This window comes from Balaenoptera acutorostrata, chromosome 3, assembly GCF_949987535.1.
Source record: "Balaenoptera acutorostrata chromosome 3, mBalAcu1.1, whole genome shotgun sequence".
NCBI lineage: Eukaryota > Metazoa > Chordata > Mammalia > Artiodactyla > Balaenopteridae > Balaenoptera > Balaenoptera acutorostrata.
In genome coordinates, this window is record NC_080066.1 from 79573284 (window position 1) to 79593851 (window position 20568).

General features: G+C 49.0%; 1 protein-coding gene across 1 annotated transcript in view; it reads right to left on the reverse strand.

Moving 5' to 3' along the window:
• The window catches only part of CGNL1 (cingulin like 1), a 204895-nt gene extending 184531 nt beyond the window's left edge, over positions 1–20364 (reverse strand). Inside the window, exons 1-5 of the mRNA XM_057543464.1 lie at positions 20341–20364; positions 12323–12411; positions 11340–11386; positions 9035–9308; positions 6523–6668 (exon numbers count right to left, since the gene is read on the reverse strand). The gene's annotated coding sequence lies outside the window, so the exon portion shown is untranslated. The remainder of the gene's footprint in view (positions 1–6522; positions 6669–9034; positions 9309–11339; positions 11387–12322; positions 12412–20340) is intronic.
• Positions 20365–20568: the final 204 nt, after the last annotated feature.

The following is a 20568-nucleotide window of genomic DNA, read 5'->3' on the forward strand; positions in this document are numbered from 1 at the left end:
GACTGTCATACAGAGTGAAGTAAGTCAGAAAGACAAAAACAAATATCGTATATTAACACATATATGTGGAACCTAGAAAAATGGTACAGATGAACTGGTTTGCAGGGCAGAAATTGAGACACAGATGTAGAGAACAAATGTATGGACACCAAGGGGGGAAAGCGGCAGGGAGGAGGGTGATGGTGTGATGAATTGGGAGATTGGGATTGACATGTATACACTGATGTGTATAAAATGGATGACTAATAAGAACCTGCTGTATAAAAAAATAAGTTAAATAAATAAATTTTTAAAAAAAGAAAAATAATTTTTAAAATCTACATAAAAAAAAAAGACAAGAGGTGAGTGTTAGCAAGGATGTGGAAAAAAGACCTTGTGCACTGTTGGTGAGAATGTAAACTGGTGCAGCCACTATGGAAAACAGTATGGAGGTTCCTCAAAAGATTAAAAATAGAACTACCATATGATCTAGCAATCCCGCTTCTGGCTATATATCCAAAGGGAATGAAGTTAGGATCTCAAAGAGATAGCTGCACTCCCATGTTCATTACAGTATTACTCAGAATAGCCAAGACATGGAAATAACCTAAATATCTGTTGATGAATGAATAAAGAAGATGGAGTATATTTTATTTTTATAAATTTATTTTATTTATTTATTTTTGGCTGTGTTGGGTCTTCATTGCTGCACGCGGGCTTTCTGTAGTTGCGGTGAGAGGGGGCTACTCTTCATTGTGGTGCGCGGGCTTCTCATTGCGGTGGCTTCTCTTGTTGCAGAGCATGGGCTCTAGGCACACGGGCTTCAGTAGTTGTGGCTCGCGGGCTCTAGAGCACAGGCTCAGTAGTTGTGGTGCACGGGCTTAGTTGCTCCACGGCATGTGGGATCTTCCGAGACAAGGGCTTGAACCCCTGTCCCCCTGCATTGGCAGGCGGATTCTTAACCACTGCGCCACCAGGGAAGCCCCAGATGTGGTATATTTATACAATGGAATATTATTCAGCCATAAGAAGAAGGAACTCTTGCCATTTGGGACAATAGGGATGGACCTTGAGGGCATTATGCTAAGTGAAATAAGTCAGACAGAGAAAGAGAAATACTGTGAGATTTTACTTATATATGGAATCTAAAAAGACCAAACTTGTAGAAACAGAGAGCAGAATGGTGGTTACCAGGTGCTGGGGGCACGGGAGATGGGGAGTTGCTGGTCAAAGTGTACAAACTTCCAGTTAGAAAATGAATAAGTTCTGGGGATCTAACACACCGCATCGTGACTGTAGATAACGATACTGTACTATATACTTGAAAGCTGCTAAGAGAGTAGATCGTAAGTGTTCTCAAGACAAAAAAGAAATGGCAATCATATGACATGATGGACGTGTTAGCTAACACTATGGTGGTAATCACATTGCAATATGTAAGTATATCAAATCAACTCTGCAGAACTGAAATTTACAGTGTTATATGCCAATTATATCTCAATAAAGCTGGGAAAAAATCTGAATAATAATAATGCCTCAATATTATCAAATACCCAGTCAGTGTTCAAATTTCCAAAGTGTCAAATGCCCCAATTCTTTTAAACAGGTTATTTGACTCAGGATCAGATAACTTCCACACAGAGCAACTGGTTGATTTGTCTCTTAATCTGTGTGTTCCCCCGTGGTCTCTTTTTCTTTTTTCCTTTGGAATTCATTTGCTGAAGTAACTGAGTTGTTTGTCCAGTACAGTTTCCTGCAGTCTGGACTACTTCCCCGTGGTGTCATTTTACACGTTTCTCTGCCTCTCTGTTTCCTGTAAGTTTGTGTTGGAGCTACGGGCTTGACTGGACTCAGGTTCCCTTTTTTTTTTTTTGGCAAAGCTCCTTCACAGGCGGTGGAGCCTCCTTCTTCCAAAGGAGGGTCATGTTTGATTGTCTCTCTTTTGACCATATTAGCCATCACTGCTGCTTAGTGCTTAGATATTCAATCATTAGGGCTGCCCATGTTTTTTTCTTAATTGAGATATAATTCACACACTATAAAATTCACCATTTTAAAGTGTACAATTCAGTGGGTTTCTAGTATATTCACAAGGTTGTGAAACCATCATCACTATCTAATTCCAGAACATTTTCATCACCCGCAAAACAAAGCCCCTTCCCATTAGCAGTCACTCCCCATTCTCCCCTAACCCCAAGTCCTGGCAACCACTAATCTACTTTCTATCTCTACGGATTTTCCTATTCTAGACATTTCATATAAATGGTATCAAGTGTGGTCTTTTGCGACTGGCATATTCACTCAGCTCAGTGTTTTCAAGGTCCATCCATGTTGTAGTATGTATCGGTACTTCATCCCTTTTTATTCTGAAATAATAAGCCATTGTATGGACAGACCACATTTTGTTTATTCATTCACCAGCTGATGGACATTTGGGTTGTTTCTAATTTTGGGCCATTATAAATAATGGTGCTATGCATATCCATGTACAAGTTTTTGGATGGATGTATGTTTTCATTTTTCTTGAGTACAGACCTAGGAGTGGAACTGCTGGGTCATACGATGACTCTATGTTTAACATTTTGAGTGACTGCCAGACTGTTTCCCACAGCTGGTGCACCATTTTACATTCCCGGGAGCAGCGTATGAGGGTTCTGATCTCTCCACATCCTTTTTTTTTTTTTTTTTTTTTAAATAAAGGACCTTTTTTTTAAAAAATTATTTATTTATTTTTATTTTTGGCTGTGTTGGGTCTTCATTTCTGTGTGAGGGCTTTCTCCAGTTGCGGCAAGCGGGGGCCACTCTTCATCGCGGTGCGCGGGCCTCTCACTATCGCAGCCTCTCTTGTTGTGGAGCACAGGCTCCAGACGCACAGGCTCAGTAGTTGTGGCTCATGGGCCCAGTTGCTCTGCGGCATGTGGGATCTTCCCAGACCAGGGCTTGAACCCGTGTCCCCTGCATTGGCACGCAGATTCTCAACCACTACGCCACCAGGGAAGCCCTCTCCACATCCTTAACAACACTTGTTACTGTCATCTTTTTGATTATGGCCCTCCTGGTGGCTGTGAAGTGCCCATGGGTTTTGAATAACTCCTTACCCAGGCTTGGGTTGCACACACTCAGCATTAAAGCTCAAACACACCGTGTTTTCGAGGCAGGCAGGTAGCGCTGGTTCCCACATGCACGCTCCCTGCCGCGCTCCTGTGGTATGTGCTGCAGGGAATAAAAGCTGAATGAGACACAACATCTGTCCTCGAGGCGCTCAAGGTCCAGTCCAGGAGATGTGAACTAGCTCTTCTGTTGGCAGGAAAAGAGGCCCCAGCAAGTGGGCTCCAGTAAAGGGAAGGTTTGCTGCAAGACCTCCTTGGGGGTCTCACAAATGAGGACAAGAATCGGGTGTCTCTCTCTCTCTCTCTGCCCCCCACCCCATCCATCCTCCTCACTCTCCTGCCTCTGCTCACTGCCTCTCTCAGCTTACCCACAGCCTCTGTACCCCCATCTCCCAATTTTGACTGACAAGTGCCTCCAGGCTCCACGTGGTCCCTCTGCCCAGCCATCAGTCACGGTCACCTAATGGCTCAGTCTCAATTCTCTATCCCACACTCTCCGGTGGGCACGTGTTTCTGTGCCAGGCCCCAGAGGCCCATGAAGGGTCCCCTGGTCCATCCAGCTGTGGCCAGGGAGAGGAGCAGGGGCCTGCGGGATGAGAGAGAGCCTTCCAGCCCCCGCGGTCAGGGCAGACGCTGCCACATCTGGGGCAGGTGAGGTCTCTGCTAGGCCTTCAATAACTAGGAATTAGAAAGACGGAGAAGAGGGGCCTTTTATTCCAGGTACGAAGGTGCGAAATGACAAGATGCTCCCAAGACCCAATGGGTGCGTGGTTTTGGAAAGAGGGAGAAGTGGAAAAGAACAGAGAGGCGGCCTTCGTTGCATGGTTTGGGGTCATGATCGTTAAGCTGGAGAGCATGGTCCTATTGTACAGATCAGTGATTTTCTAACTTATTTTTAGCAACAGACACCTTTCGTTGCCACATCAAATATTACCCAGAAGCTTCATGCATGAATCCAAGGAGAAAGAAGGGCCGCTCTGGTCAGAGCAGAGGTGGGGAGAACAAAGTGGCTTGTCCAGGCTCCCTCCATCGCCTCTGTCCCCTCATCCTCACCTCAAGACCCCCCCCCCCCCCAATTCCTGGAGCTCTGCAGAACAAGGACAACCTCTGATGGGCCCTGGGCAGCTACGGGAGGGTTGCTGCAGAAGAATGAGAGGGTCATTTGAAAAGGGAAAGGATTGAGCAGGCTAAGAAGAAGGGCAGGGAGCCTAGGACCATGGAGGGGCGACCACAGAGATGGACAGGCTTTAAGAAGAAAGATGGCACAGGATTTCGTACAGTTTGAGGGAAAAGGAGAATCCTCGTTAAGGGTGGTTCTGAGCCTCGGAGGCTGTGGATGAACCACGTGCGGCAGGGGACCCGGGGGGAGAGGAAGGTGACAAGCCTGCAGACATGCTGAGTTGGCAGCAATGGCAAATAAAAAACCCAGAAAAACAGGTTACTCCATAAGCTGCTGAGCAAAAGTGGGATCCCCACTGCTGCCCTGAGGGGCAGAGCAAGGCCAGCCTTCCCAGAGGCTCCACTGTCTTGGGAAACACCTAATCCAAGCAATTGGCTGAGGGCTGTCTTGGTTGGGGCAGGGAGGTTTAAGGCCTGATGAGAAGTTAGAGTTAATTAAACCATACCAAATTACAGTAAAACCTCATTACTTCAGTCTTGGTTAATTAAAAATAGCGACTATTTCAAAGCCACTGCTAGGCCCCAACCAACCAGACGCCTTTTTTTTACTGTTTAATAAAAGTGCTGAGATAAGCCGAACCTGGTAAATGCAAAATCCAGTGGGGGGTTGGAGAATTTTTCTTTTTGTTCTTTGGATTTCAAATTAATACGGTTTTATTGTAGACAAAGTTCAGGTACCTGTATGCAGCGATGCCAGCAGGATGCCAACTGCCAAGCAATAGAGCTCTAAAATAATTAATTTTTCTCCTTGGCCTGTCAACCTCATACGCCTAGAACTATAGATCCTGGAGTTTTTCCCCCAGAAAATCTTCTTTGTGTATTAGGAGAATCCAGCCCATGCACACAAAACCAATTTTTGAAAAGTACTACTCAGTCCATCAACTATTTATTTTAAAAACAATTAGTCAGGGGCTTCCCTGGTGGCGCAGTGGTTGAGAATCTGCCTGCCAATGCAGGGGACACGGGTTCGAGCCCTGGTCTGGGAGGATCCCACATGCCGCGGAGCAACTGGGCCCGTGAGCCACAATTACTGAGCCTGCGCGTCTGGAGCCTGTGCTCTGCAACAAGAGAGGCCGCGATAGTGAGAGGCCCGCGCACCGCAATGAAGAGTGGCCCCCGCTTGCCACAACTGGAGAAAGCCCTCGCACAGAAACGAAGACCCAACACAGCCATAAATAAATAAATAAATAAATAAATTTATAAAAAAAAACAAAACAAAACAATTAGTCAGTAGTTAGCTACTGTCTTCAAAATAGAGCACTGACCAGGTGTCCAGTTTTAGGTGGGAGACCCTGGCAGGGACCAGGCGACGCCTACACGGCCAGTGCTTCCTGACCAGCTTTGGCGTTTGTTCCGGCCCTGCCCTGCTCAGGGACTTTGTGGAGCTTGCTGCAGCTGGTCTCAGGGCCTGGAATTCACCTTGCTGTCTGGCTGGCCCTGCCCAAGCCCCCAGGGCTCCCTGTGCCAGGCCCAGATGCATGCATCAGAGCTCCACAAGGTGCAGGACCTGGTGAGTCTGCTCACTTATCTTCCCAAACTGGAGCCCCAGCCTGGGCACAGCACAGACCATGACTCTTTAGGAGACAGGGGACTCGCTCAGAAGGGTGACTGTCACTTTCAAACCATATACAGTCACATAGAAACAAATGAACATGTTTGAAATTTGAAAATTCATGATTTTCTCTTTGGTGAAAATAGCTACTTTAAGAAGACAGGTAGGGCTTCCCTGGTGGCGCAGTGGTTGAGAATCTGCTTGCCAACGCAGGGGACATGGGTTCGAGCCCTGGTCTGGGAAGATCCCACATGCCGTAGAGCAATTAAGCCTGTGCGTCACAACTACTGAGCCTGCGCTCTAGAGCCCACGTGCCACAACTACTGAGCCTGTGTGCCACAACTACTGAAGCCTGTGCACCTAGAGCCCGTGCTCCGCAGCAAGAGAAGCCACCGCAATGAGAAGCCTGCGCACCGCAACAAAGAGTGGCCCCCGCTCACCGCAGCTAGAGAAAGCCCGCGTGCAGCAGTGAAGACCCAATGCAGCCAAAAGTAAACTAAATTTATTAATAAAAAAAAGAGGACAGGCACAAATTATTCTAGGAAAAGGGATTTATCGCTGAAAGAAGCAGTCTTAGCTTCTTCTATCCTTACTGCTTCTTCCCCGTTAGTCTGTGTAACTCAGTGTATTCGTTTGCCAGGGCTGTCATATCAAAGGACCACAGACAGGGCAGGCTTCAACAACAGAAAGTTATTTTCTCACCGTTCTGGAGGCTAGAAGTCCAAGATCAAGGTGTCAGCAGGGTTGGTTTCTCCTGAGGCCTCTCTCCTTGGCTTGCAGATGGCTGTGTTCTCCCTATGTCTTCATAGAGTCTTCCCTCTGTGTATCTTGTCTCCAAACTCCCTCATCTCATAAGAACACAGTCATATTAGATTGGGGTCTCAACTAATGACCTCATTTTACCTTAATTATCCCTGTAAAGAACCCGTCTCCAAATACAGTCATGTTCCGAGGTACTGGGGATTGGGATTTCAACTTATGAATTTTGGGGGGGGATCACAAGTCAGCCCATAATACTTGGGAGCTGGCATCATCTGTACACAGACTAGAATTTAGATTTAATACCCTGAAGGCCCTTTGAGTTGTCAATGATATGCAAGACACATAAAAATATTCCAAGCCCTTTAAATCCCAATTATTAAGTAAAAATAAATATTTCTACAGTGTATAGAGGTTATACCATGTTTATTAATCTTATTTGTTGATCATCTACTTTTATGTTTTCTTACAGGACAACTGCTTCTGACATGTTATGCTTCCACATAAGAGGGCTGTGCAGAAGGAAAAATTTTCTGAGTTATAGTATAGTATAGTAATGATACTTGAATGCAAATTCTGTTATGAACTTCCTTTGTAACTATATTTAAATAAGTCATAGCAATTATTTTTATATGACATTTAAAAATACTCATTTTTCATTCTTTACAGATCTTGTGCGGTAGTTATAAAAATAACTGGACACCTGTCAGCATAAGACAAGAGGTTGGTAAAAAAAAAAAGAAAAGGTATCTCAAGCTGTAATCCACAAAGTTTGTCACACCACTTTATACTTTCTTCAACACAGCTTAGGATCTCTGCCCAGCACCCCACATTCCTTCCAGCAAATTCTCCAATACTGACTATTCATTGTACAAAGGGCTAAGGTTTCAGAGAAAATAAAAACTAAAAAACGCTGTTTGAGAGCTTTGGGCCCTCCCTCGCTGAGGTGGGTCCTTGCCGACAGGCCAGAGTTCAGCAATCAGCACTCCGAGGTGCACTCAGCACTCAGCCCGAGGTCCTGACTGGCCCCCCCGTAGGAAGCCAGCCTCCATCCTGCCCCTGGATCTGCTTCCCTGGGCTACAGGCAGCCGGCACTGCCCTACAGCCTGTGCTTCTCTGACTCCTACCCCGACCCGTTGCCTAGCTCTGACTTCTCAGAGGTTGTTAAGCAGACTCCTTCGGCTTCGCCTGCTCTTTGAAGGTAATCCTGGGCACATCACACTTGGGACTGTGTGTTCCCTGTGTGGACATCACCACTCAAGGCTCTGCCTGCCTCATTACTTCCCTCCGTCAGGAAAGACCCATCTCTTCACATTTCAAAGTCTGGGGCCTTGGTTTGACTTCCTGTTTCTCCCGAGTGTCAGAGCCCTGACACTGCCTGCATTTGCAGAGTGTGTGACAGACACCCTTGGAGCCAAGGTGGAGCCAAACTGGAGACTTCCTGGGCTCCTGGCTCCTGCCCACCACGCCCATCCTAGGAACATCCAAACTCCAAGAACCAGGTTAGCAACGGAGAGGACTGTGTCCATCAACAGTGTGAGAAATGCTGTTTATTACCCACTTCGCTCCCCTCCTCTCTCCAGTTCCAAAGCTTTCCAAGACCCTGACGCTGTACAGAGGCCATGGGTAGATTGTACAAAGCTGCCTGCCAGGCCCTCAATCCGGTCAAACCATGGCTCTGCCCTTGCATGACTGCTGACCCCCCTTCACCTTCAACCCAGACCCAGCACCTCTCCCTGCCACCTCCTCAGGCCAAAAGGGACCTTCATTAAAGAACTTCACCCTTGCTCCCTGCACCTCTAGACAAGGAAGCACAACCTTTTCAGAAACAGATCAAATTATATTAAAAGATCTGGGACTTCCCTGGTGGCGCAGTGGTCAAGAATCTGCCTGCTAATGCAGGGAACATGGGTTCGATCCCTGGTCTGGGAAGATCCCACATGCCGCGGAGCAACTAAGCCCGTGCGCCACAACTACTGAGCCTGCGCTCGAGAGCATGTGAGCCACAACTACTGAGCCTGTGCACTGCAACAACTGAGCCCACATGCCACAACTACTGAAGCCCTCATGCTGCAACTACTGAAGTCTGCATGCTGCAACTACTGAAGCCCGTGTGCCTAGAGCCCGTGCTCCACAAGAGTGGCCATTGCAATGAGAAGCCCACGCACCACAACAAAGAGTAGCCCCTGCTCGCCGCAACTAGAGAAAGCCTGCGCAGCAACGAAGACCCAAGGCAGCCAAAAATATATGTATAAATAAATAAAAGAAACTTAAAAAAAAAAGATCTAACAGTCAAGATATTTTAAATAGTTACAAAGTACAAAGCATATCTTTGCTAAAAAGATGGGTTAGTAAATGGACAGGAGCTGACTGAGTTCCTTATTCACAGAGCAGCTCTGGACATCAGGAGAGCGTGAGCAATGGCTGGGCATGGACACAGCCTCATTAGACTTACCAGGTCATTCGAGTGACTTAATGAAAAGCAGGCCACTCCTCGGGGCTGCATCTTCCCATTCTGGTCTGAGTTGAGCTGTTGGGTACGCAGCTGTTGTGCAATGGTGCTACCTGGTGGTCCTTTGTGGAATAACCACTGTAGTGGCTGCTCTCCCATCACTGAGTTCCTGAGACTGAAATGTCTGATTGCTTTCCCTGTGGTCCACTGTCTGCCCGTGTGTCACCACAAATGAAAGGCGTGAACATTGGCATTCCCCTCTCTTGCTTTTATTTCTCTGAAAAATGAAATCGCCCAGTTATCTTCACTGATACATTATGGGAAGAACAGGGGATTAAAATTAGGAGATTCAGGCTCATATCCCACTTAGCCAACCTGCTTATTACAGTACTTGGGAAAGTTACTCAGCGCTCTTAGCTACCTTTTCCTTATCTGGAGAGCAAAGATAATAGTAGGATTCTTGTGGGGATGATATGATGATATACATAACACTGTGAGCACGGTGTCTGGTCCAGGAGAGGTGATCAAAATCAAGCACACCTAAGCTGTAGAGTCCTAAGCCATGGTGATGCATTCCTGAAGGAGGCTTAGCTAGTTCTGCCTGCAGTGGCTGGAATGTAATTGTCTCTTGGTCAAGTCCTACCCATTTGCTGGCTGTGGCTAAAGTTGTAATGGAGGGTGTGTCCCAGCAGGTGAGTAACTGCTTAGAGCCGGGTGGACACAGTTTGGGGCAGTGCCCACCACCTGACACTGGTCCCACCGAGTATGCAAAGGGTGAGGCGGGTATCTCTGTAAACTCTGACTCAAGGCCAAGTGGCAGGTGAAGTAACTAAACCCTCTAAGCCTTGGTTTCTTTGTCTGTAAAATGAGGCTAATGTAACAAGGTGAGCAATTTAGTAAAACAAAAAAATTGGTCTTTGGGGTGTCGTTTGGTTTCAGCCCTGTGGGTGTGGGGTAGAAGTGGCATTTGCTAATGCTTTTGCTCTGAATGCCTAAAGGAAGAATAGAGCTTCTTCCTTCCCCTTCCCTGCTTCCCATTCTGGGAAGCAGAGGTCATTTTGGGGTTTCCGAAAGGGTGCACTCTCTCACCTACCCACCCCAACTCCGCAAGTAAAGAGCTGTTATGTTTTAGGCCCCTGGGGCGGGGGAGAGGGGGTCATCTGTGTCGTTGCAGAGGGAAGGGGGGATGAGAGTGGCGGCTCCAGTCGAAGAGGGGAGTCGACTGTGCCAGGGGAGACGGGGGCACAGGGGTTGTGGTCTCAGCAAAAGGGTTGGAGTCGCGTCGGGGTGGGCTGGCCACGACTGCCCGCAGGGACAGGGCATGAAGACCCGGGGGCTGCACCAGGACTCGATGGCGCCGCTGCCCCCAGGGACCAAGATGACTGAAGAGCCAGTCTCGGCAGTGCCATGGTGACCTGAGGCCCAGAGCTCCACTTCCTTGGACCCCAGGGAGCAGAAAAGGTCCTCGCACACAACCGAAGGGGTTTCCTTCCGAGCCTGGGAGCTAGGAAACGGACGGAAACTGCTAACTGTTGCGCCTGGAGGTCGCGGAGCGGATCCACACCCACTGCCCTGACGCGGCAACTTGGGACCGCTGCCGGCAGGAGCCGCGGCCCCGCAGTGCCGCTCAGGGCCCGCCGCTCTGTCCTGGCCGCGCCGGGTTCGCGTTCCAGGCTCTGGACGCAGAGGCCCCACGCACGAGGAGGAGCGCGGGGAAAAGAACTTTTACGACCCACTTCCTGAGGCGCTGCCGGCAGGAACTACTTGTTCATAATCAAGAAATTCTGGCTTCGGGGCCCACATCTGTAGTGGGAACGTTGGCCGGTCAACACGCATCCTCCGGGCGGCCCTGAACCAGGTGCCAAGGAGAGAAGCATCCTCTGAGTCAGAGAGAGAACGCCGGGGCCACCTTCGGGGGCTCAGCTCACGACAGGGGTGCCTGTCCCAATACGGGGAAGTCCCCTCCCCCTCACTTCAGTCCGAAGGTGCAGTGACACCTGCCCCTCCAGGGCTCAAGGGCGTGGCCTCCCTCCTCCCAGGAGAGGGGCTTCTGGCAGTTCCTGGGGGCTCAGGCCAGCCCTCCTGCCCTTTTATTCTCAGCGCCTCGGCCATACCGCCGCCCGACTCTGGAGCTCTCTGAGCCCCTCCGCTTTAGTCCTAGGTGTGCTGTGGTGTGAGGAGGGGCCTCTCACAGCTCCCCAGCCACTAACCTCGCCCATTCAGGTCCCAGTGCGCCCCAAAGTGTCCCAGAAGAAAAGTGAACTCTGTCTCAGAAACACTGAAAAACCACCAAAGGACGTGAACTCACCTTCATCATTTGGGGAACAGGCATAGTTCTGTTTGTTCCGAAACACGCTTTTCACCACCGGGAACGGAGAACAGAGAAGAGTTCTGAGAATCACGTTAGGAGAGGAGCCCCGCTCTCCCCACTTGCCTCGGGCAGGGAGGGCCAGGACCCCAAGCCCCTTCCCGCAGTCACACCCTGCTGAGGGCTTCAAGCGTCTTCCCATTACCCCATGACTCACAGATCCCACATGTGAAAGAGACCCTGAAAGAGATCTCCCTTTTGACAAATGAAGAAACTGAAGAACAGAGAGGTTATGGGCTTTGCACACAGCAAGTTAGTGGCAGAGCCGGGATGGTTCCTCTGCGCCTGGGCCAGTGTGCTTGTGCTACAGGCTCTGGCACGGTGATTCTCAGCTCCTGCAGCCTATTAGAATCACCTGGGGTGCTCTAACCAGCCCCCTACCACTGCCCAGGCCCCGCCAATTAAATCAATTAAATCGGACCCTCGGGACTTCCCTGGTGGCGCAGTGGTTGAGAATCTGCCTGCCAATGCAGGGGACACGGGTTCGATCCCTGGTCCGGGAAGATCCCACATGCCATGGAGCAACTAAGCCCATGTGCCACTACTACTGAGCATGCGCTCTAGGGCCCATGAGACACAGCTACTGAGGCCCAGACACCTAGAGCCCGTGCTCCGCAACAAGAGAGGCCACCACAATGAGAACCCATGCACTGCAGCGAAGGGTGGCCCCTGCTCGCTGCAACTAGAGAAAGCCCACACACAGCAACGAAGACCCAACACAGCAAAAAATAAATAATAAAAAAAAAAATAAAAAAAAAAAAGAATCGGACCCTCTGGGGGCAGCCGCTGGGGGGTTGGCAGTTGTAAAAGTTCCCCTAGTGATTCCCTGTGCATCCGGAGTGGAGACCCCTCTAGATTCAGGCATGGGGCTTCCACCCTAGCTCCAGATTGTGTGGCTGTGTGATCTTAAGAAAGTCACTTACCTTTCCGAGTCCCATTTGCAAACTGCTATGGAATGATGCCCATCTTCCTGATTAAGAGCAAACAGAAGGCTCAGGACACCGGAGCTCCCCTGGAGACCAAAGAACAGGCATCATGAGATGTGATGGAATACGGAAATATTTTTATAAGCTTGGTGGACTGTGGTTATTAGATTCAAAAGAATGGTTTTCTGGGGAAGGAAATCCAAAAAAGAGGGGATGTATGTATACGTAGAGCTGATTCACTTTGCTGTACAGGAGAAACTAACACAACACTGTAAAGCAACTATACTCCAATAAAAATTAGTTATAAAAAATGATTTTCTGTTTCTACAAGGAATCCGAAAAAACAGGTGATGGCCATTCTTTACTAGAAGCCTATCTGGAATAAGCCTTTCCGTACAGAAACCACTTTTGAGCAGAAAGGCCACAGCACAGTGGCAGGCACACAGTAGGTCCTCAGGGAATGCTGGCTTAGTGAATGCAGATGGGATGGGAGGCCAGTGTCTTTGAATGCACCCTGCTATGTCAAAAAGCCTGTCAGAATAGCCCTCAGCCTCCTGTGGAGGGCCCCTGAGTCCAGGCCAGGCTGGTGAGCACAGCTGTGCCCGCAGAAGTGCAGCCTCGCGGCCTCTTGGGGCCTGCCACACCCTGCGGGACAGGGAAGCACTCCCAATGTGCCGGGAGAGCCAAGGCAGCCCTGGCTTTGTGGTTCAGAGAAGGTCAGAAGGATCATTTTCTTTGGAAAAAATATTCATTAAAGCAGGTCTTTCCCTCTTAGCAAAAAAACAAACAAACAAACAAGTAATTTCCTCTTGCAGTCTTAGCCAACATTTTTTGGCAAATCATCACTGGACAGGGAGACCTGAGTGATCACTGTGGCAAAGGGTCAACTGAAGAGCAAAACAGCAGGCAATAGGGAGCCACGGTGGGTTCTTGACTAGGGGAGGGGCCTGGTAAACCCAGGGCTAGAGGGCGGATGGGAGAGGGTGGTAGAGCAGAACCTCAGCAAGCCATTAGGGCCTTGGCTCCTTAATTATAGGAAATCGCTGAGTCCTGTCATCACTTGGGCCACCTGCCCCTCTGACAGCTCCAAACTTCCACCCCAAGACCCCCTCCCCCCGAGTCCAAATGCTTCGCTGTATGGTTTGTCTTACAGACAAGTTGCTGAGCATAAGACAGTGTGTGCCCAGCCAGCCACGGGCCATCCCATTTCTTTTGTGCCAAGCCTTGGGACCAGAGGACCTCCTCATCTTGGAAGATCCTGTGAATGGTGGCAGTTGTCATCTTTCTAGGAAACCTGTGGTAATGATAATAATAATGATAATCATAACTGCCACTTACAGAGAATATCCATGTGACACTGAATCCATCCAGGTCCTCACCCTGACCTCACCTTGGTCACTCTTCCCTTGTTCACTCTTCCCCAGGGCCCTGGCCTGATGCTGTTCTTGAACTTGAGAGGCAGGTTCCTACCTCAGGACATTTGTACTTGCTGTTCCAGATCCCTGGGATGCTCTTCCCCTCAGTGTCCTCAGGGCTCCCTCCCTGACTTCATTCAGGTCCCTGATGAAATATCACCTTCTCTCTAACACAGCTCCCACCCACCCTCTCTCCTTCTTGATTTTTTTTCACCTACCACTCCTGACATATATGTTTCTTCGCCCGTTTGGCTCCAGCCACCTCACACTTGTTTATGAGCTGCTGGGAACAGGGACTTGATTTTGTCACCACTTCTTTCCCAGAGCTTATTGCTGGCTGGACCGTCACAGGCATGCAGAGGACCTCTGTGGAGTAAACAATAGCGGGGTAGGCACATGAGAGTCACCCAGTCCTACATCGGTAAACAGACCTCGGTAAACACCAACCCTCTGAAACCCAGAGGCGGAGGTGGTGACCTTAAGGGTCCTTGCAGCTCCAGGACTCATGGCTCAGTGGGGTGAGAATACAGTGGGAGTCTGTACAGCCCTCTGGATCTTTGCACGGCGGCTCCTTTCTTTAGGACAGAGGCCCTGGCACCTCCCCAGCGTGGGAAACGCCTTATTCCCATGGTTACGAGGGCCTCCTGTCTCTCCCCACCTGCCACTGGAGACCAGCAGGTCCTGGCCACCTGTGTCCACCTGCCAGCCCCTCTCAGTGCACCGCCTGCATTATTTCCTCTCTGGCACTTTTCTCTATTTGCAATCACCTCTCTTCTGTATTTGTTTCCTTGTTTAGAGTCTCTCTTTCCATCTAGAGCAGAGCTGTTCCTCACAAATATAATACAAGGTACAAACATGAGCCACATAAGTGATTTTACATGTTTCAATAGCCACATTAAAAAAAGAAGAAATAGGAAATACTATTTTTAAAAACTTGCTTTCTGTAACCCAATATATCTAAAAGATACATAATCACGACATGCGATCCATATAAAGTACAGGATGGTTTACATTCCTTTTTTCTTACTAAGTCTTGGGAATTCCGTGTTTTTTACGCTCACAGCGCATCTCACTTCAGATTTAGCCACACTTCCGACGCTCAGTGGTACACCTAGGGGTAGGGACCTGGGCTCTCCTGCTTGCACTGGGTCCCCGAGCCCAGAGAGGAGCACTCAGGAGGCAGAGCAGGTGTTCAGAACATTCCTACCGACGAGGGAAAGTAAGTGTCGGTGCGTGGGTTAATCCCTGGGTATCCTTGGAGCAGGGGCCGGTGGAGCAGATGCGTGTATATGTGTGCGTGAGTGAGTGTACCTGTGCGCAAGAGAGTTTGGGTCTCTGGAATCAGACCAACCTTGGGTCAGTCCTTCCTCTGGCACTTCCTTTGGGCCTTGGTTTTTATTTTATTTATTTATTTATTTATTTTTTAAATAAATCTCATTTTATTATACTTTGATAATATACTATTGTGCATAATAACAACAATAATTGCTACTTGGATCACAATATTTTCAAAGAATTTATATAGACATAAGTATATATATTGCTAATTCAGTATTCTTTCATTCATTCATATTTTTTCTTTTAGATGAATTTTTGTATTAGTAAAATATCAACAAGAAAAGTGAAACTTTACTATCAGTAGATAGAAATCACTAGGCCCTTAAGAAAAAACAAGAAGAAAAACATAACTGCTTTAAAAAAAAAAAAGTGAGGTGAGGCAGACAGAGAGAGAATGAAGTCCATTTAAACACTCTGGCATCATTTAAGTTGCTAATTACTTTTTTTTTTTAAGAGTTGCACTCAGTGCTACAACTTCTTTTTTTTTTTTTTTTTTTTTTTTTTTTTTTTTTTTTTGGCTGTGTTGGGTCTTCGTTTCTGTGCGAGGGCTTTCTCTAGTTGTGGCAAGCGGGGGCCACTCTTCATCGCGGCTTGGTTTTTATTTTTTCTGTGAAAGTGAGGACAGAGGTACCTTCTTACCACATAGTATAGTTGGGAGGATTAAATAGATAAATAGATAGTGCATGTAAAAGCATAGGGCACTGGCCTGGTAAATAGAAACTTCCTTTTCTCCCTCCCTCCCGCCCTTCCTTCCTTCCCAGCTCACAGGGCTGTTGTGAAAATCAAATGAGACAATGCCGTGATAGAGCACAGAAAACTACAGCCCTGTGTGACGGCTGCATCACTCACTCATTCAGTGGTTGCCTCTGGACGGAGCGCCCATCGCATGCCTGCCCCGTGGGCACAGTTCACGCTGAATCTGCAGCCCCTAGCGTGGTGCCTATGCTGACTTAACAGGTGTTCAGTGTAAATGTTTACTGAGAGAATGGGTGGGTGGGTTCTGGGGAGGTTGTAGCCTCTGCAGCTGTCAGTGCTTCCGGAAGCCACAGGAAGGCTCCACCTGTGGGAGAACCTGGGCGGGGAGGGGGAAGGGGAGGGGTGGGGGGAGGAGGGGAGGGGAGGGGGAGGGGAGGGGGGAGGGGAGGGGAGGGGAGGGGGAGGCCCCCCCACGAGGCTGCACCGTTCTGGAGCCCAGGCCTGTGAGCTCCCTCCCACCTGTGTCCCCAGACCCGGGCAGCGGTTTGGTGAGGGCACAATCCGCAGGGCTGCTCACCCTTCCCGCTCAAAGCGGGGTGGGCTCTTCTGAGGGCAGATCCCATCCTCCATTCTCGAAACATTTCTGCGCGAATAGACGCCTCAGGCGTCGGCTGTTTGTCTTTGGAAATGAGTAAAAGGCATCGCCCAGATTTGTTTCTAAAATGGGCCTGGAAAATGTTCAGGGAAAGATTTATTTTTGCAACCGGGCTTCTGCCAGGCACAGATTGTATATCTTCTGTGAAAACGTCCTGGCTGATGAGAGGAGAGAGCCGAGAAGCAAGGCTGGTGTTGAGGTCCACGGCCGTGTCTGGACAGGGCTGGGCGCCCGGCGCATGGAGGCCGGTTCGGGCTGCACAGGGCTTGGCCTGAGCGCTTCCCTCCCATAGAGGAGCCCCCTCTCACTGCAGGGAATGGGGCCACCCCGCTGCACCCACAGCTGCCCCGACAGCTCTTGTGCAACGTCCAGTGGAGACCGGATCGCGGGGCACGTGATCCCATTTCACACGCACCAGGAGAGCCTCTGTGTCAGGAGCCCGCGGCCCCGGCGTCTGAGGCCGAGCTCCGGGATGCCCACCGTCTCCCGCGGGAGCGGGCCGCTAGGTCCGCACGAGGCTCTTCCGCGGTAGGAGGCAGCCAGACGCAGAATAGAAGGCGGTACCTCAGGGGCCTCGAACCCTCAAGGGCTCCATCAACAACCACGAGGGCGGCCAAACTGAGTTCCCTCACCTCCTAGTAGCTCATGATAAAAACTACCAGGTAGCGGGGAGGCCCGGGGAGAGCAGCCGGCAGAGCGCCCACCCCACCCTGCCCTCCCCTGGGCCCCGGCCTCCTCCCCAGCTCTTCCGGGTACCTGGCTACAGGGGTGCATACGCTTTGCCCAGGTTCTTGCCCACATTTGGGGAGCCCCACGTGTGTGCCTTTGGCCGGTGGCTTCTCCTCTGTTCTTCAAGATCTGGACCCCGTAATCCATGGACCCTCGGGCTTCATAGGGACTGTAGCCGCTTCCCATTGTCCCCCCCACCGGCTGTCCTCGCTGTCCGTGGGCAGCCCCAATAACCTCTGCCTCCCTGCCTTCCTCCCAACCATGTGTGTCCTCCTTGGGTTTCCACACACAGTCCTGCTTCCCACCCACCCTGCACTCTGGGAAGGCAGCGAGGGGGGTCTGTAAGCTGTTTTCAAGATTTCAAAAAGCCCAGAGGAAATCATACATTTACCTCAATGAGGTTCCCAGACTAAATAAAACATTAAGTTTATTTGCTTTGGGCTGGAGTCATATCAACTCCGTGTGGTAACAGTGGTTATCTTGACTGATCAGAAACACTGATTGGCAGCAATATGTCTTTGATGAATAAAACTCAAAGGACAAATTATTATTCAATAAATGTAGTTTGTTGGGTAGATAAAAGCTTTCGAAACATGGAATCCCTTGAGGAAAGAACTAAAAAGGATCTTTCGTGGTGAAAGGCGTGGGGACCTCTGATCTACACGAATGTCATACTTTCATTAAAGCACAGCACACACATTTTCCCATAGGCCTTTGATGCCAGATTTCTCATTAGCGAATGTGACTTTACAGCATTTCTACAAATAATACATTGTTCATGCCAGCTTTTCCCAAAGTGTGGTTCACCAAACCCTGCTAATAGGTGTTCCTTGGGAGTTCATAGGAAAGGGTCCATGATCAAAAGGGTTTTGGGAAAAACTAGCTAAACAATGTTAAACCATTTATTATGGAATTTTTCAGAGCTCTCAATAGGTGACACGAATTGAGAATCTCCACGAGGGACACAGTGTGCGCCATTCCTGGCAGTTGGTCAGGGATCCATTTTTTTTTTTTGACGCACATTCTCAAGTAAGTGTTCCACAGAGCACACTTTGGAACCCATGAGTTTATGATGACAAAGATGACCCAAGAGCCCCGTGACAGCCATAAGGGTGGACAAAAATAAAGAGGAGAAAGATGGATGAAGAGACAGTGGAGGGTAGAAGGTGGGGAGCCAGCGCCAGAGCGGGAGGGATGGACATACCAGCAATGGCAGCACTTCTGGAATCATCTCTCTGCTCTCTCCCTGCTCCCTCTGCAGAATGGAGATGGAAGACAGGTATGAAACAGGGGTGGCTGACAGGCCGTGTTATCCCAGGGCCCTGGATTCAGAGGAATAGCTCAAGTGACTTGGGGAATTTTGCTTAATTGCTTAATTTGATTTCCAGCCCTCATCGTGTTTTCTCCTGTGAAAGTAGCAGGAAGCGGGGAGTTTATGAGAAGTGTGTCAACAGCCTTCAGTGAAACCCACTTAATAGGATCCTACCTGACTCCTCATCTCTGCAGGCCCTCCAAGTTCCCTCTTCCTTCCTCCGGGGCCACCCCAGCACCTACATGTAGACCCACACAAAGCCGCCTCTAGGCTTGCCCCAGAACAAATGACATGATTCTCAGTGTGCAGTTACAGTGTGGCTCTGAGACATGTCCACATGCAACATGAAAATTAGGTGACATCCAGACGTTTTCCCAAATGTGAAGACTCTAGAAGAACTCAGAGAAGGCCAGTATGGAAAAGGAGAAGTGGTCTTGTGAAGACTTCTCCAGGAAAATGCACAGACATGTGGCTAAATCTGCTTTCTGCATCTCCTTTGCAAAGAGAGCAAATGGAACACCTAATCAGGAGAGAGGAGACAGTGCCTTGCAGGCAGCTGAGTGGGGAAGGAAGAGGGAGAGAAGGAAAAAGGAAAAGGATGCACTTTTAACTCCTACAATATGCCAGGTCCTTTCACCCATGTTCTTTTATCTCATCCTCAGAGATTCCCAGTGAAGTAGATTTATTACTTCCATTTTACAAATGAGAAAAACAAGGCTCGGTAAGATCCATGGATAATTAATTAATGATCTGTAGCCCAAAGTCCCACAAGTTCCCCCTATGCTCTGCTGCCTCTAGGAATTCAGGAGACCTGACTTGGTTTAAGGAAAGTGATTGCCCAGGCAAGAATTCAAAAAGAAGACTCTGGAAGACACAGCTGAGAAACTGTGAGGAGGGCAGTTTCAGGAGGAAGCCGAGAGGTTCATCCCTGTTTCTTGCCCCACCCCAGTGTCAGGGGCAGAGAGTGTGAGGCAGTGACAAACCAGCAAGAAACCCAGGCTGACCCCTAAGGAGCTGGCCAGAGAAGAGACCACTGGCCATCTGGGCTGTGATGCTTGAACCAGCACAGGCTCAACAGCAAGAACATGGTGGATGAATTCCTAAACCTGTGATTGGAAATGATTGAAAAGCTTCATCAGAATCTAGAAATGATTTCCATTTGTGCTTTCTAATTGTGTAGAACTTTGAACTTTGCATGGAAATTTCAAATCTCTTTTCTCTTTTTACTCATGTTAACAGTCCTGGGAGGTAAGGGGTGGATAAGCAAGTTATTAGTGTTTCCACTTGACAGATAAGGAAAGTAGGGCTCAGAGAAGTACGGGGAAAGGCATCCTTTATGCCTAACAACTGGTGAATGGCAATTCATTACTTTTCTACACCTCTTGATACAGTACAATATCTAATCTAGAAACACCCCTAAGATGAGCCATTCAGTGACTTGAATTGTAGTTAACATCTGTGGCAGAACGAGCACCAGAACTTGAGTTTCCTGGCACCAAGAGTCAGAGTACCCCTTCCTGCCATCCCATTTCTAGATTCAACATAAGAAGTCACCTTCCTGGGCTTCCCTGGTGGCGCAGTGGTTGAGAATCTGCCTGCTAATGCAGGAGACACGGGTTCGAGCCCTGGTCTGGGAAGATCCCACGTGCCGCGGAGCAGCTGGGCCCGTGAGCCACAGTTACTGAGCCTGCGCGTCTGGAGCCTGCGCTCCGTAACAAGAGAGGCCGCGACAGTGAGAGGCCCGCGCACCGCGATGAAGAGTGGCCCCCGCTCGCCGCAACTAGAGAAAGCCCTCGCACAGAAACGAAGACCCAACACAGCCAATAAATAAATAAACAAATAAATAAATAAAATTAAAAAAAAAAGTCACCTTCCACAGATTTCCAAGGCTTTACACTCCAAAATGGCATCCAGTCTCTGGAAATACTTTCCGGTGTACTGAGAGATGGTCACCAAAAGTCACACTGACCAGGGTATGGTGACTTCACGCCCAAGCTATCTGCAACCCAGGAGGTGTCTGGAATTTACCCGGCGGTCTTCTGGAACCACAAGCAGATGACTGTTTAGTAAATTAGCCACCAGCGTTAATGGGAAATTT